The sequence below is a fragment of the Mauremys reevesii genome, linkage group 5, assembly GCF_016161935.1.
Source record: "Mauremys reevesii isolate NIE-2019 linkage group 5, ASM1616193v1, whole genome shotgun sequence".
NCBI classification, from domain to species: Eukaryota; Metazoa; Chordata; order Testudines; family Geoemydidae; genus Mauremys; species Mauremys reevesii.
This window is the reverse complement of record NC_052627.1, coordinates 47547158-47564402: the sequence shown is the minus strand read 5'-3', so window position 1 is coordinate 47564402 and position 17245 is coordinate 47547158. Positions and strand designations below refer to the sequence as shown.

Genomic DNA, 17245 nt, shown 5'->3' with positions numbered 1-17245 from the left:
AAGAGCAGAATTTGACCCTAAGAAACTAACAACGTATGCCTTGCCAAACATGGTGGTTATGTTGGGATCTGCTGCTTCCAGTCAATTCAAAGCAATTCCCCTCTCCAATTACACAGTCAGCTGATCAATTCATAACATGGCTACAGATGTTGAGGAACAGCTGTCTGGAAGACTTCAGGAGAGTCTTTGCTTCTAAATACAACTGGATGTGTCTCCTATAGATGTGTCTTCTGCTCAACTTTTAACATGTGTCTAGCATGAGTGGAAAGACCCAATACATCAGGATTTCCTGACAAAAGTCTTTTAAATTTCCCAGAGTATCAGTTTTACTTGCTCTCTGGATTTTAACATGAGTCTCATGATCTTTGGTGCTCTTTGCAATATCCCAATTTCTGGAGTCAAGAAATTGTGACGTTCTTAGCTTTCAAATAAAATAATTAAAAAAAAAGTTCTAGCCCTTAGGGGTGCTGAGAAATAACAGACAGCAAATAAAAAGAACCCCAAATTTACTATTTTAAAATCTCATGACTTTTAAAATAATCTCATAATTTTTAGGGGCTGGACTGATGGTTTTGAATGATTGAGATTGGCAGTGCTGTAGTTTTTTTCATCTGGGTTGCATGGGATCATGCTGTGTGTATTGGACTTGATGGTGCCTCCACTGTGCCAGGAGAATAAAGAGACTCAAAGACTAGCATTTAGTCTACGGTATCCCAAACCATTGTTTAATTCACTGGGAAGCTTTGGTGGGAAGAGGCACCAGTGAAACTGAGAAGAGTAATTGACAAGTTGTGAACATTATTAAAGGTAAGCCTGCATTAGCTACCATAGAAAGAATACTGTATTGCTGTAGAGTAACTATATGAATTTGAAGAAATTTGGACATCATTTCTAGATATATTTCGATGGCTCAAAGAATGCCAGAGCTCCATTTCACCTAAACCCTACGCTTTTTCCCTCCTGGTCACCTCACCCCTGGTCCTATCCTTCCCTCTTCCCTTTTTTATTCATGTCTTCTCCTATTTTATTACCATTACCCTCACTCTAACACGTTTTATCTATGTAATATTTTGTCTGATCTTACAATTTGACAAACTGTAAAATTGCATAATTCCATACTTCTATTAGAGAGCCCGTGAAGTGTGCAGTAGTTGGAAACATATACAAGCTGTAAATCATTTACCTTTTTGTACTTTTCATTGTATGTTTCTTTATGAAAATCAATAAAAAATAAAAAGCACGCCGCTCAGTGCCTGTCTTCACTATATTGTGTAAAGTAATGGGCACTCAACATCTGCAACTCCATTTCCACACTGAAGTTCTTTGACTGTCACATGTCAACATTTTGAATTGTTTGTCTGTGCTCAGGGAAGGATTTTCCTTGCTAAATGTAGCTTTGCCATTGATGAGTATTTGACTAATGGATATTTGGTTGAACTGACTGATTCTCTTTAGGGGCAGAGTATGCAATATGTTTTCCACTTGAGGACCAAAAAACAAGTGTAATGAAGTCACAACCACCCTATTCTCTCTTTTGCTAACTGGGAGCGGCACAGAAAGGTCCCAATGTGGCACTGGTTGAAAATGTTGAAAATGGCTGTTCTAATACATTAGTATCATTTCAATAAAATGGTTTTCTTGTCATTAAAGCAACAGTTCAGCACTATTTTATGATTCTGTTCCACAAGTCTGGAAATGGAAAGGCATGGGTTTGGAAATATATCATCTAGGGCTAAGGAAATAACATTGCAATGATTCTGGACTCCATTTGTGGAGAATTTGGCCCATGGTATGAAAAGGTAGACTCTGGTTCCAGTGTCTTCATTGGCTAAGAGGCTGAAAAACCTTGGTACAAGGCTATATGAGTGTCGAAGAAAAAGGCAAACATGCAGCCTGCCTCTGCATTCTTGCAGATCCACAGAACCAAGACAACAGACAAGACAATAGATGCACCTAGCATCTTTTTAAATGAAAATGGAATGTGAAGTTTGAGAAATGACATTGATTTCCATGAGAGATTCCTACGAATATGGAAAGAGGAAATAAGGCAGTGAGAGTTTTATCCCTCATTGAGACTGGCTTAAGTGTAGAGAGCAGGGAGAGAATTTCAAAGACTGAACTCGCACTGGAGCTTAGTTGAAGACAGGTGTCCATTGTGACTTTGAAAATCTCCCCCTAGATAAATTCCAATCCACTCTACCATGTCTTGTGACCAGGAACACAGCTAAAAAAATCATGTACAGTTTTTTTGGCATGAAAAGGCAGTGGAACCAGGGTGTGTGTGTGTGTGTGTGTGTAGGAGTGATGTATATTTATGCCCCTTGATGTTTTCTGGAGGCAAGAGTGCAGAACCCAAAGGAGGGGCTGGACTGTCTGTCAGGATGCATGAGGGACCAGGTAGGAATAGGTCTCCTTTCCCCACCTTCCAGCCATTTTTGGTCCTGGTGGAGACACCTGGCCCAGGAAGGGTTGGAGCATGTGTTCCAGCCTCCAGGGCACTGTCATCTGGCCAGAGGGTATCCGTGCACAGGGAACCAGATGCCGAGGAACTGCCACAGGAACAGCAGTAGGAACTGATGGGATGCCCCTTGCTAACCTGGAGCAACCCCTCTACACCACTCCCCTTCTCATTCACAAAGAGCTTCTGCCCATTCTTCCCCACTATGGAATGAGAAGGTATTTTATGACTTCCATGGAAATGTGAGTCATGCTGTCAGGACTGTAGAGTTTCACATTATTTGAATAGATCTTTCAGACATCAGACTGCTGTTTCAAGTGGCTTCTGAAAGCAAACTGAAGTCATGTTCAACTATAAAAAAAATCCTAACTTCACTCTTCTGTGCATCTCTTGCAATAGTAGATAACAACAATAAAACCTAAAAACACAGCAGGGAGCAAAGGAAGAACTTCTGAGGAGCTGTTTATTTAATGCCTATGTACTGTGTCACAAAAGAGGCTGACCACATATTTGTGTTAAATTATTTTCACGCTCCCAGCCGACTGCTGCCAGGGAGATTTGCTGTTTGCCTATTGCAGAAATCATTTCTTTAAATTAATTCTTGTTTTTCAAATCAGCGAATATGGTGAAAATATTTCTAGTTCTATGGTACTGTAAATTTTGGGGAGGATTTTTCCTCCAGGTCAGATTGGCAGTGACCTTGGCTAGGATTTGCCTTCCTCTCCAGCATGGCCACTTGCTGGGATTATCTGGGTATGTCTAATTTAATCAATTCCCTGTCAATGCAGGGGCATCAGGCATTGGTGCATCTTGGTCCTTCCTATTCTCTGCCTTTGACACATAATAATTTAGTCTTCTGTGGGCTATAATAGTTTGGTCTAATTTTGGTTGTTGGGATTAGTGTGCAGGTGCTGGGTTGTGTTATTGAACTGTGATGTACAGGAGCTCAGATAGTCTGGTTGTCCCTTCTGGCCTTAAATTCTATGATTGATTCTTCCTTCAACTGAACTCAAGGGCAAAATTCTTATTGTGCAGGATCTTCTAATTATGTAAATCATCATAGCTCAGTTGACTGTAATTGAGTTATAACACACTACACCATCTGAGGATCTTGCCTATTGTCTCCAGGGATGCACTATTCAATGTAAGGGTCAAGCCCATGCTTATTTTGATCTATGCTGTTCACACTGGAAAGTACTGTAAGATCTTATTCATGGGGTAAAAGTTTCTAATTTCAGATTTTTACATGAATAATGCAACATGACAAGACCTATATTTGAGAAAAAAAGAAAATATGTAGCTGGTATTTTATTTTTTCTCTGATGGAGAATAGATCAGAAACATTTTTGATGAAGGCTGAGGTTCATTCTAACTGCTCTATGGGTCAGTTTCAATGAATGTAAGTGAAAAGGCGGAAACCCAAGATTTAGAGATTAGATGTTCTCAGGATCTTCCGTTAATTAGTATATCTAATCACTGAAATAGATTTTAAAGTTTTTATGGCAAGAACTATTTCCTCTGTATTCACAAAGTGATTTGTACAGTAAAAAGCTAGTCAGTGACAATATCAGCATCACAATCTGGCCCTTAAAAAGTGCTTTGGAAGGATGGAGTTAAATTTGTTGCTGCTGTTGATGAAGAATGTACTTTAAAAAAATTATTTTTAGCAGAACGGAGGGGAAGATTTTTATATAACTAAGTGAAAAAATCCTATATGTTTATCTTACATGGCTCACAAGGGCATCTGTTCTACAGCAGCAAAATGATTAATTATTGCTTCCATCCCCACCTGGCAACTTCTGATCCTATTTGAGAATTACTTCATACACCATGCCTACATTGGAATTGTATTAGTATCTAGAGAAAACTTGGCTATGTGCTTCTTCTTTCTAACTGGATAATATTCACCCTAAAACAGAGGTTTCACGGTACACAAAGAAATATTCATTTAACTCACCAACATTTTACATTTCTCTACAGCTATAGTGTACACATTTACACTAAAAATGTGCTAAGCACATAAGGAATAATGAAAAAGCTGATGGTAATAATACAATTATTAGCAGGGAATGAACAACATAGATAGGGCCAAATCTTTAGCTGCTGCAAATCATTACAGTGCTATTGATCTCAATGGAGTTATTCCAGTTTATATCATCTGAGGCTCTGCCACATAATGTCCTAAAATGCCTAATGCTCGTATAGATGCATTGGTTCCCACTTCCACACACTGATCAAACTTCTGAAGACTTTGCCAGCACAAAAGTAGTATGATTTGTTTTCCTTCCCTAACTATTTTCTTCTCTAGAAAACATTAGAATACAGTACATCAGTTTATCTGAATAAATACAAAGGGTTAATAAGAAATAGGCTGTTCATCAGTGCAAGGCAGGTATATCTGAGTGTTGTCATTTATTCTTCTGATACTCCTCCCAATAACCATATTCCTAAGTTTAGTGTAGCTAGCTTCACCCACCGTCTCTCCCATAGCATTCACCTGAACAGAGATGAAGTGGAGGATCTTTGGCAGGTATTCTTTCTGCTTTTGTGTTTATCATCTTTTCCAGACCCAAAGGGAGTTGATTGAGACAGATGCTCTGCCCCTTGATGTTCAGCTATTCAGGGCCCAAAAATGTAGAAAGGTTTAAATTATATAAGGAATATATTCAGTTTTTCTCTGTATATTCAATACATTCAGTCTTAATAATGGTCTGGTATTGTTGTTATTACTGCTGTTAAATGTATAGCTATAGTTACGTATTTTACATTTAACTTTAACTTGCATTTACTTTCTTCTCTTCTCAAAAGGCTCATCCGGGCCCTTATCTAGTGTTAGCAACAATGGCAAAAATAATTCATTTCAGCAATCTTATTGATAACGAAATTTCTGAATTGCCAGCCACTACTAATGATAGAAGAAGATGGTCTCAGAAATGGCATCTATATTTAGTATCTCAGAAGTGTAAAAGAGCTTGTGTTTTTTTGTTTCTTTCAGTTTTCAGGCACATTTACACTTGTACCAACAATCATTTTACTATAACCATTTACCTGATATTTAACAAAACATAATTACAACACACTGGATTTTATTAAGTAAGAAATTCTGTATTCTTTCTGAGATCTTTCTTTAAGCAGAAAACACAATTTCAGGGTTCTTTTTCCCTTTAAGTAAAAGGATGGAGAGACAATGAAATCTAAAAAGTGGAGAAAAAGCACTAATAGTTAATTGATAATACTAGAGCTCCTGCTTCAGTAATATAGCATAAAAATTAATTAAATTCACAAGAGCATAAAAAGACCTACAGATGTATTACCATAAGTGATGCACAGGATCCAAGATTATCAACTCTCATTATTTTCCCATTTTTCTCTGTTATGCACAATCAACAGTGCTTTTCCTGTTAATTTATTTTTTTTATTTTTTAACCGTGAATTATTTTTAACCTGTATTTTGTGATCATTGACCTTGCCTCATAATAGGGTCTCCAATTTGGTCTTATAAACCTTCACTACCAGGCAATCATGAAGCTACCCATCCCAACCTGCTTCAGAAAACCTTCTTTTCTTGATTTTTCAGAATATTTCTACTTAACATTCATATGTCTCTCTCCCTCATCCTTTCTGGCTAATGTGTGGTTATAATTAGATGTTAAACTTAGGTGGAATTCTGTCAGTACAATAATGGGTGCTGAGCTTTGCAATGTGGAGATGAAGGAATTAGAAATAAATGCAGATCCACCTAAAACTGAAAATAGTATTGTTCTCGCAACACAAAAGCTCCTTTACATGATTGACTGAAAACATATATTTTAGCTGCCTCGCATTAACTATAATTTTTCACTCCTTTCATTTCATGTTGTCTTAATATATTCAGTGGGGCTTTAAAAATAAACAAAAATCACACTTGCCCTTTTGGAGGGGGAGGGTAAACTGACGCATGACTTAAACATACACCACCACTAACTTGCATTACCTGGCTCTGATGCTTGATACTACCAGCCCTTTACTGGATGTCATGAGCTTAACCTTTTTGCTGAATTTTCAACTATGAACAGCAATTTCCTTTTGCACCACACTGCCAAAGCATTTTCATCAAGTAGTCACGAAGCAAAAAGTATACAAATTTAAATACATCACAAAGGCTTTGTCCAAACTGGAGGTATTTATGTGATTTAGAATGCTTAAAATATGTTCAGTTTTATTATTTGAATCTTTAACCACTATTTAATAAAAAATGAAATATTTATATTATCTAATTAAAATGTTTTCCTGAAATTACCTTGCTTGGTTTAGGCATTTGTAAGAATCCCAGCGTGTGGAGCTACTAGAGAAGGAAGAGTGGGGGCTCCAATTACTATATAAATTGTTTACTTTCCTCTCCTAAGAGCAGGGGATATGGGATTACAGCTCCTGATTTACAGTCATGTGGGTTAGGCCTTGTCTACAAATAAAAGTTGTACTGCTTTATATATACAAGTATAGCTACAATCATACAAACCCACCCATGAATGTGGATGCAGTTAGACCAGTCTATAAATGTGTTATGCTGGTATAGTTTATTCCTACAGGAAGGGGAATAAACTATATTGGTATAAGGCAACTTTACACCAGTATACCTGTATTCATACTATAGATTGTACTGGTATAACTATACTGGTCACCCCCACCCCTAACTGACAATGCCATGGTCTACCAACAATTTTTACTTATACTGGTATAAATCTTAATGGATTTTCCTCTGGAAAGGCATGGTTGGAAGTCTTGGTGAAATACTTCATGTTTAGGATGACTGAATGCCAGCAAAAATGTTCTGTTTGTTTAGACTGTGCGTACTCTGCCAACATCCTTTCCATCACTATTTTAGTAATCCTGATAATCAAGAAATAAAAGTAAAGAGGCAGACAAAAGATAGTGTGGGATGGATGGGGAGGAAGCTTAAATACAAAGAAAAAGCTCAGTCTTGACCATCACTTGTATTATTTCATTTTTTACACTAGTGTATTTCTACTGACTTCAGTCACTCCAGTTTTACCCCAGAACTATTGGTATAAAACTGGAGTAACATGTGAATCAGGCTGTTTAGTTCGGTTCCTCTGGAACCTGGATGCACTTTTCTAACACTTCTCGTAGCCCCTTCAAATCCCTGTTGCTGTAGAACACCTATAGAAAAATCTGCAATGCTTCCTTGACTAGAGTATTCAATACTGTGGATTTTTTTAACTTAATGCAGACATAAAACTGAAATATACAACACTGAAAGGCAAGTGCTGCAACAGAAGTACTGATTGTTTAGTTGTTGTGCTTAAAATGTTATTTCTCCTGCTACAATGACAGAAAAAAATAACTCTCAAATATCAGGGAATTAGTCAACAATGTATTTTAAGCTTTGGAATCTCAGATTGAAGATATAAGTGATTACTACTCAATATTTTCAGATCAAGAGAATTTAAGCTGAATATCTTTAGAAATGCAGAAAGCAAGAAGCTTGAAGTAAAGCTCAAGTCACTTGTTCATAAATTATGTGTCACATGAGCTAAATAGCAACGAGGGTCATATTTCTTCAATATAAAACCACAACGGTAAGGAAAATTTGAGTTTGATATGCTCTGAAAAATGACTATGTATAATTGGTTCCTTTGTAATGAATTTATCTGGTTTTGGAGTGAAATCCTAGCCCCCTGAACTTAATAGGAATTTTGCCATTGCTTTAAATGAAGCCAGGATTTCACTCCAGAATTCTTAGTGAATAAAGTACACTTTTATTTCTTTTCCCTCCTGTCAACCTTGCAAAATCAATTAAGCTAAGACAGAGTGAGCTGGATTCTATCCCTTTTTGTGAAGCATCAACAGAATTGTTTACTAAATTCCAAATCAGTGACACCTATGCAAAAGCATTTAAAGGCAATAAAACAGCTCAGGTGCTATAGAACCTTTACTAATGATGATAATTTGCAAGATGCAAAGTACCTAGCTTGACTTTGAGAATCCAGGCTGAGTTTGCATAACTTTAAGTCGGGAGAGGGGAGAGGAAGGGAAATAACAATATCACTTTTTGTCTACTTGCAAACTTAACACATTAGGTCTGGAATCACTAAGACACAACAAGATTAGAATTCCACAATACCTTATTTACAAAGTCACTTTTTAGAGTAGAACTGCTGTTTAAGGCTACCACAATATCCTTTAATTAATCTTGTTATGTCTATAGGTATTGTAGTGACTTGCAGCAGTTATGTGCTACTATATTCTGTTGACATGATGTATGTGTATTACCACCTCAGTTACTTCATTTGAATTATTAAAAAGAAAAGGAAAAGTTCATAGATTAAAACATATCCCTATTTCCTCTGGTTGGCTGGCTGAGAACATTTTCTGAATGCTATAGTATTTACTCTGAAAACTCACTTCAGCAACAAGCAGCTGGCTACTCTCTGTTAAAGAAAGAGGCATCATTCATCATTTGAGGAGGGGCAGGAGTCAGAAGATCTCCAAATAAATCCTAAATGGCAGTCAATTAGTCATTACTTTTGCCACTTGTCTGCACACCTGCTAAGTGAATGTTTTTGCACTCACCCTCAAGGCCCAATGGAACTTTATGAAATACAGGGAAACAGAACTATGACACAGCCCTTGTTACAAAATATGTCTTTGATGGCAGTTAATCAAAGGATGCCATGAGCTCAACAAAACCTGCAATAAATACAACAGTGCTGAACATCTACAGCTATTGTTTCAGCTATAAATCTTGTGAATGTTTTTTAACTCCAGCAACGAAACTGCTAATAAATTCAACTTGCTTTCCCAGAAACATACAAAAGAAAGGATACAGTTCATGATGTCTTTTCAGTGTTCTTTCCAGACCCACACACTAAGGTACATTGTTTCTAGAAATATTTTACAGTTGGAGGTGATATATTTTTTTCTATAATTGATGAGAGATGGCATGAAGTGAGTGTCATTGTCGTGTACTATGAGGGAACAATTTCCTATCCAGGCATCGTTAGGAGGAGGAGAAGGATTATGCACATAACTTCCATTAGTTTTAGTAGCAATTATCCTAAATTTCACATCTATCAATGTGCAAATAGGCCCTTACATACAGAAATATACAGTGCAGGCTATCTACTGCCATGTTTATAATGAGCAAAATTGTTAGGTGTAGAGTTTTCTAACATCCATATATTTTAATAAATAAGAATGATCTGTGTTTTCTGAAGGCTATAGCTGAAGTTATCTACTAAGCCTGACAAAGAAAAAAGTTTCTGATGGAATTTATATTTGAAATGCTACCTGGATAGAGCTAAGCAAAACATGGGATTTCTGTCCTGTCCCAGAACATTCCATCTTGCAGGTGACACCCACTAGTATTTATTGAGTGGCTCACACCTCTCTGAGCTAGCAGTTCAAGCTCTCTGCAAACTCAGGCAAAGGTCATAGCTTTAGTTACAGTCAGTTCATGTTTTCCAGCTATTTGAAAACATGGGGACTAGAAACATTTTAAAATAAATGAAGTTGAGAGTCTGACAATCTCATGATCCAAAAGATGGACCCCTACACATGGGACTGTAGTCTCTGCATCTTAATCCAGCCCTATGTGCCCCGGCTTAAGATAGGAGAAACTGGTGCAAAACCAATCTAATATACACTTCTCACTGTTGAAATGCACTCTTGAAATGTAGGACTGTTAGCAATCCCTGATAAGCACACTGCATAGCAGTTAGGGAAACAAAACCAATTGGATGAAGACATCAGGAGAAATCCCTATTCTTGAAAAAGTGTCACATTTATCTTTAATGTCCTCAGGAGGTTTTTTAGGTCAGAGTTTTTTTTTTTTTTTGAGAAATTTCAGACAGAGGCCAGAAAGCGCTGAGAGTGGGCGTCCTCAGTCCCATCCCATCACACAATCAGCAGCCAGATGAGTTGTGTGGGCAAATAGGAGGACTAAAATGCTCCCTAAAACAGTGTGAAGTAAGTTAACATCAGATTTTTAAAGGTATTTAGACATTGCTCTGCTCAGTGCTGCAGCACCTAACTGATTTAGGAGCTTAAATCTCATTTTTCAAAAGGAATTCATTCACTTAGGAGCCAAAATCCCCTGGACAGTTGATGGGAGTGTACAAGTGCAAGAGAATGTAGATGTAACCACACTTTTGGTCACTACATTGATTGCATCAGGAAAAAAATTGACTGTGAAATCATTAACAAACACGACATCCACTGCTCAGCGGACAGCGGTATAGTCCCTGAACACAAACCAGTAAATAGTGGGCAAACCAGCAGACAAAGGGGTGCTACTGTAACACGATGACCACGTTAATGATGGCTACTGACAATTTTCCTTAAAAGATATTACCTCACTCGCCTTGTCTCTCTAATATCATGGGACCAACACAGCTACAATACTGCTGCATAGAAAAAAGTTCTGGAAACTTCACTTTTTAGAGGTGCTTTTCATTGTGGAGAAACCCTCCATTTCAAAAGCTGTATTGCTTTATGTGAATGTATGTCAATAAGGTATTTAATAGCCAGCATGTATGTGTGTAGGCAGGTGGGTTTCAGCTTCAGAAAAAAACTTCCCCTAGCCAGACCAAACTACCTTCCCCAGTAAACACTGTGTACGGCTCATCAGAAAACATTTCATTATGAAATGCAGTCTTTGAAATGTTTCCCAATAGCTGTCCCAAGAGCATGAGTACCAACTTCAGGGCCGACTGTTAAGAAGCAGGGGAAAAACCCAAACTGGTTCTGAATTCTATACTTACGATTTCACCAACCAAGTATTTAGTGTAAACTCCTCAGGTACTATAAGAGCCTAACCATGGAGTCACAGATGGTCCTCTTGGGTACTCCCATCTATCTTGCCATCTAGACAAGCTTGCCTTTTGTGATAGATGGTCCCTTACAGCCAGAATCACAACAATATACAAGTTACTCCCAGCTCCAAAAGGACCAGTCACTTACTTCATGTCAAAGCAGCAAAGAGTCCTGTGGCACCTTATAGACTAACAGACGTATCGGAGCATGAGCTTTCATGGGTGAATACCCACTTCGTCGGATCATGCTCCGGCATAAGGTGCCACAGGACTCTTTGCTGCTTGTACAGATCCAGATTAACACGGCTACCCCTCTGATACTTACTTCATGTCCATTGCACTTTAGATTTTATTTACAAGGTTAAGCAGGTAAACATGCACACAAATGAGTTACAGTCTTAGGTTCCAAAAGGTAATAGAGGCGTCTATCCTAAGCAAGCTCTATGTGTCCTTTTGGGCTAACCCAGGTCAAGCACTGGGTATCTTTTGATTATGCCCAGTAATCCTTGCCGCTCAGAGTCCAAGCAGTATAAAGATACAGTTTCTTCTTGTCAGGAATTTTTATTCCCTTCCCAAGAGTTCAAGCTGATGGGATGAGTCCTCTTCATGGGTGTGTGTGGGGAAGCAATCAACAAAGTATTTTGTCCTCTGATGTTCCAGAGTGGTTTGTTTTGTGTCTATGGGCCTTCTTTTGTTGGGCAGGTGCTAACATCTCCTGTGGTTTCATGCTTTCTCCTGACTGTTGGTTTACAGTTTCAGAGCAAACACTTAAACATTACCTTATAACATGGGATACAGATATCAGAAGTAAGATTAATGTATGAAGCAACTTACAAGCATTCCGTAAAGTCTAAACACATATTTATAAATCTAATACTTATTTTAACAATACTAACACTCGAGTGAGCTATGTATTGGTCAGCGTTCAGGTGAGGCCTAGGGGCTTTGGTATGAGTTGCCTTCTGGTCTGCCAGCATCACAGACATTTGTTTCACTGAGCTTTTACAGAGCAACAGACATCTCACGTTTATATTTGGACAATCGTCAGAATAGGCATATAAAATGGACTCTCTGTTTGCTGGCCAGGTGTTTAATTTTAGTAGCTCTTAATCTGGTTAAATACAAATAAATGAATGTTTCTGATGCTCAAACCATTTATTTGATAGCAATTTACACCACCCAGCAAGCACCATTTAATTGCCCTCGTCCTAGAGTGCACAAAATTCTGAAGAGGCCTTCCAAGTACATACTTACCTTAGTTTTGTGGGATGCTGCCACAATCCCAGTCGTCTGGTGTTTTTGATTTAGTTGACATTTACTAAGTGAGAGTGACTATCAGGTTAACAGGTAGATAGGCTTGGCTCAGGGCAGTTTAAGGAAAAGCTGCTTATTCTTTCACAAACTAATCCCTCTTCCCTTGTGTTCAGTTGTATAATAGTCTGCAGTTCACAAGTACAAAATACTAGCTAGCATTGTAAAGATGGGATCAATAGTATAATCCTATTAAATTCTGCAAAGCAGGCTACTTTTCAAATATCCAGTGGAATCCTCTTAAATTGATTTTTTTTTTAAGTAAAAGGTAGGTCTATATGAGACTAGCTAGAAAACATAGAAGAAATGCCTACTTAATGCTTCTGTGCAGCAGGTCCATCTGTCTTGTTCTGCACAACTACTGCCATGGAGCTGTGATATTTTACCAGGTGAGACTTCAGAAACAACACCAAAATATTCCTTAATTTCTAGAAGCAAAAAGCATAAAACTTAACAATGTAATACCTAGCAATATAATACCTTTCTTCTGCAGTAAGAGTTCAATGAGAAATGCATATATTACATGATGCATTGATGGATATGACAGAAAGAACTCCATATTAGTATGTTTCAAGGTCCATATCTTCAGAGGCAGAAAACCAAATTATTCATATTAAAGAACTGGATTGCTTATTTTTGATACAAAGCAAATGTCCGCCCATTGGTTTGGGTGTCTCGCTCAAATAGTCATTCTGAATAAAATTTATTCCATTCTCATTTTTGCTTTAATCTGACAGGGGAAAAGTTTATATACAAGTAGCTGTCATTGAAGTCAATAGGAGATCTAAACCTAGAGGCACAATTTTGACCTTGGTTTGGGCTATATTGTGACTTGGGCTACATGCTAACACAGACCAGATAAGTGGGATAAGAATTTCCCTTGCACTGACTACCTGGATCTTGTGTCTGGGTGTGCAGGTGTATGTGGGAGAGAAAAGGAAGTGCCTTCCACTCAACACACTGGCCACTGAAGCTGATCCTGCCTGGGGCATGTTATAATTGGCTGCTGGTAGAACAGCAGAGATTCTCTTGGGGAGAATAAGTAGGAAGCATCAAGAGAACTGTAAATGAGAGGGGCATCTCCAAGGCACAATGTCTCCAGAGCTACTCCTGGCATGCTGCCACCACCCCATAGTTAGGACTAAAGGCACAATGCAGCCCTTCAGAAATAAATTATACGAGTTACTTAAAAGACTCCAAAGATGTCTTCTATGTTTATGGAAGTCATGAAGCGAAACTATTTCTATGTTTTAGTTGACTTTGTCAAGCTGCTTTCCTAAGAAATTCATCCTTCACTGTTTCTTTCTACTTTTGTCTTCCTGTGCTACAAGTGCCTCCCCAATGTACAGCCATTATAGACTCTTGCTATTTTAGCATACGTAAGAAAATTGAATCAGACCTTTCCGGTGGTTCCAATGCATCAAGATGCATTCAGAAGTCTATATCAACAATTTACAGCACAGTATCTAAAATTAGTGATTGTACTGCTGCCAGTCCATAAACCAATGATGCTTCAACATGGCAGAAAACGTGCCTTTTCTAACTCTCTGCTGCATAAATAGGCAGATTTGGCACCTTTTCTGTAGATGAGTTGTTTTCAGTTCTTATTATTTATGTAATGGTGGTGGTGGGACCTTTTTATTTGTATTAGTATTATAGTAGTACCTAGAAGCCCCAACCAAGATCAGCACCCCATTTTGCTAGGCATTGCAGACACATAGTGATCAATTGTCCCTGTCCCACAATGCTTACTGTCTAAAAAGACAAGATAAACAAAGAGTGGGAAGGGGAACAGAGGTACAGAGAGGTCAACTGACCCCAAGTCATACAACAGGTCAGTGGTAAAGCCAGGAATAGACTGTAAGACTCCTGAGTCCCAGTCCAGTGATCTTTCCAGTACATCACATCACCTCTCAGTATTAATTTCATTATTTTATTTTATTCTTCTTATCAGACAACACTACTACTTCTCTTTGTAGATTTGAGATGGAGAGCCAGAAAATTCACTAATCAGCAGTTTGGCTATAACACTGGGATTTTTACCATCAAAGTCCCCAGACATCTTTGCCTTTCCAAGAATAAAAAGCAGCATAACAAATCAGCTACAGATACAGATACATTTGGAGTGTTCAGTTTACAAACACATTTCATAAGCTGCTTTCACAAGTATCTATCAGTACATTTATTTAAATCTACAGATCTTTAGGATACTTATGAAGATACCTTCCTATTTCCATGTTTTAGCATTTTGTGTATGTAGAGACACGCCATGCCTGGCTCACTATTCATTTGATTTTATTATAGCATTAAAGGCATTGACTATGAAGAAGGCCTTTGAAATCAGAACTCGTGCAAATAGCCCTGTTTGACAAAAAGGGTCATTGTCACCAAGCCATAATTAATATATTTCTGATATACCTGAGGGAAACTTCACCTCACCATCTGACAGGGAGACTACTTAAGCTTGTGCATATTATTAAACGGCTGAGTAGTCCCATGAAAGCCAGTGAGGTTACTCATGTTTTTAAAGTTATGCACATGCTTAATTATGTTGCTGAATCAGGGCCATATATTCAAACTCCACCCCTGGTTATGCATATAGGGAACCCATTGAAATCACCCACAGCTTCCTGCATGAATATGGTGTTTTAGATAGTCATGCTTAACATCCAAGGATCTCAAGTTAATTTATAATTATTATGAATACAGTGAGGTGGATATTTCTATTTGATAGGAACTGAGGACAATCAGCTTTAAGTGACTTGCAAAAGGTCACTCAGGAAGTCTGGGTCTGTGCCTGATTCCTACTTTTCCTACAACAAGATGGTCTTTCCTCCTCTTTATCCATCTGGATATATTCAAGGTTTCTCCCTTCAGGAAAAAAGAACAGGAGTACTTGGGGCACCTTAGAGGCTAACAAATTTATTAGTCTCTAAGGTGCCACGAGTACTCCTGTTCTTTTTGCGAATACAAACTAATACGGCTGCTACTCTGAAACCTCTCTTCAGAAAGAAGATTATAGAAACATAGTACAAATAGGTCTGAATACTTCCGGTAGATATAGACTGTGTGTAAGCAGTTTATAGATAAGACAGCAGATGAAGTCAATGGAATACCACCACTGCTTAAGGCACAGATATACGGTGATTTCAAGTGTAGCTATTAGGTGATCTCACCTTTGTCAATAACCTTTGTTCTAGGTCAGGTAATTGGGACCCATAAATAAGTATAAAGAACAGGAGTACTTGTGGCACCTTAAAGACTAACAAATTTATTTTAGCATGAGCTTTCGTGAGCTACAGCTCACTTCTTTGGATGCATAGAATGGAACACAGAGACAGGAGATATTTATACATACAGAGAACATGAAAAGGTGGAAGTATGCATACCATCAGGAAAAGTCTAATCAATTGAGATGAGCTATCATCAGCAGGAGGAAAAAAAACTTTTTGAAGTGATAATTAAGATGGCCCATAGAAGGTGTGAGGAGAACTTAACATAGGGAAATAGATTCAATTAGTGTAATGACCCAACCATTCCCAGTCTCTGTTTAGGCCAGAGTTAATTGTATCTAATTTGCATATTAATTCGAGTTCAGCAGTTTCTCTTTGGAGTCTGTTTTTGAAGTTTTTTTGTTGCAAAATTGCCACCTTCAAGTCTGTCACTGAGTGGTTAGAGAGGTTGAAGTGTTCTCCCACTGGTTTTTGAATGTTATGATTCCTGATGTCAGATTTGTGTCCATTTATTCTTAGAGACTGTCCGGTTTGGCCAATGGCAGACGGGCATTGCTGCCATGTACATTGGCATGGTCAAAACTTTATGAAATATTTTGGCAAAAAGGAAATTCACCATTTTTACTAGCTCTAAGAATAAAGCTGTGGGTTTTTTTTACCAGCACTCCTGTGCCTTACATACACAGTGCTTTATATATGTGCTCAGGGGCTCTCTAGACCAGCGCGTGGCCAGGCAGGCGCTGGCGCGCGGCTTCGCGGCATTTGTTTTGCTCTCTTGAGCTCCGCCGCCGCATGCAGCAGCCGGTCCACCGGAGCCCGCCTGCCTGCCGCAGCCATGCGACACTGCGGTCGGCCGTCTGGTCCGTCGGTGGACGCAGGAGCAGAGAGCAACTGGGGAGCCGAAGAGGGGGACCGGGGGACGACGGGGGGACCGGGCGCGCGCGCTGGGCTTGCCGCTTGGGGCAGCCTAGAGCCTACTGTATGTGCTATATCTATCAGCTCATCTAAGGTAATTAGTCAAGAATTCTACTTAGTCAATGGCTATTTTTTCAGACCCCTTTTAAGGTCTTATTGTTTATAGTGTTCAATTATGGTCCAGAGGGTGGCTGGCAGAGATGATGGGCCAGTGGTACCACCTCCTCCTTCTCCCATACAACTCTTTTGGGGATGGCTTGAAATGAAAGGGAGAAAATGTGAGGAGATTGCTGCTTCCATTCCTCTGCTAAAATGAGAGAAAAGCTTCCTATTCTTTTCCTGACTCAGGTAAGCAGCACTGCCTCCTCTCCTTCTTGGCAGCTGCAATGAAATTTACCACTCCTGTTTCCTGTCTTTGCAAGGAGAGTATGCAAAAAGCTCAGGAGCATGCAACGGTTGAAAAGCCCATATGCTTTTGTGCCCAGGCCTGCTCCGACAATCAACAATTAAGGTTG

At 38.7% G+C, this 17245-nt stretch overlaps 1 long non-coding RNA gene across 4 annotated transcripts in view; it reads right to left on the bottom strand.

Moving 5' to 3' along the window:
• LOC120406685 overlaps nucleotides 1-17245 on the bottom strand; it is a 103520-nt gene that overhangs the window by 4835 nt on the left and 81440 nt on the right. For all 4 annotated transcript variants that reach the window (XR_005599478.1, XR_005599476.1, XR_005599479.1 and 1 more), the window contains one exon: nucleotides 4956-5073. This is a non-coding gene — a long non-coding RNA (uncharacterized LOC120406685). The remainder of the gene's footprint in view (nucleotides 1-4955; nucleotides 5074-17245) is intronic.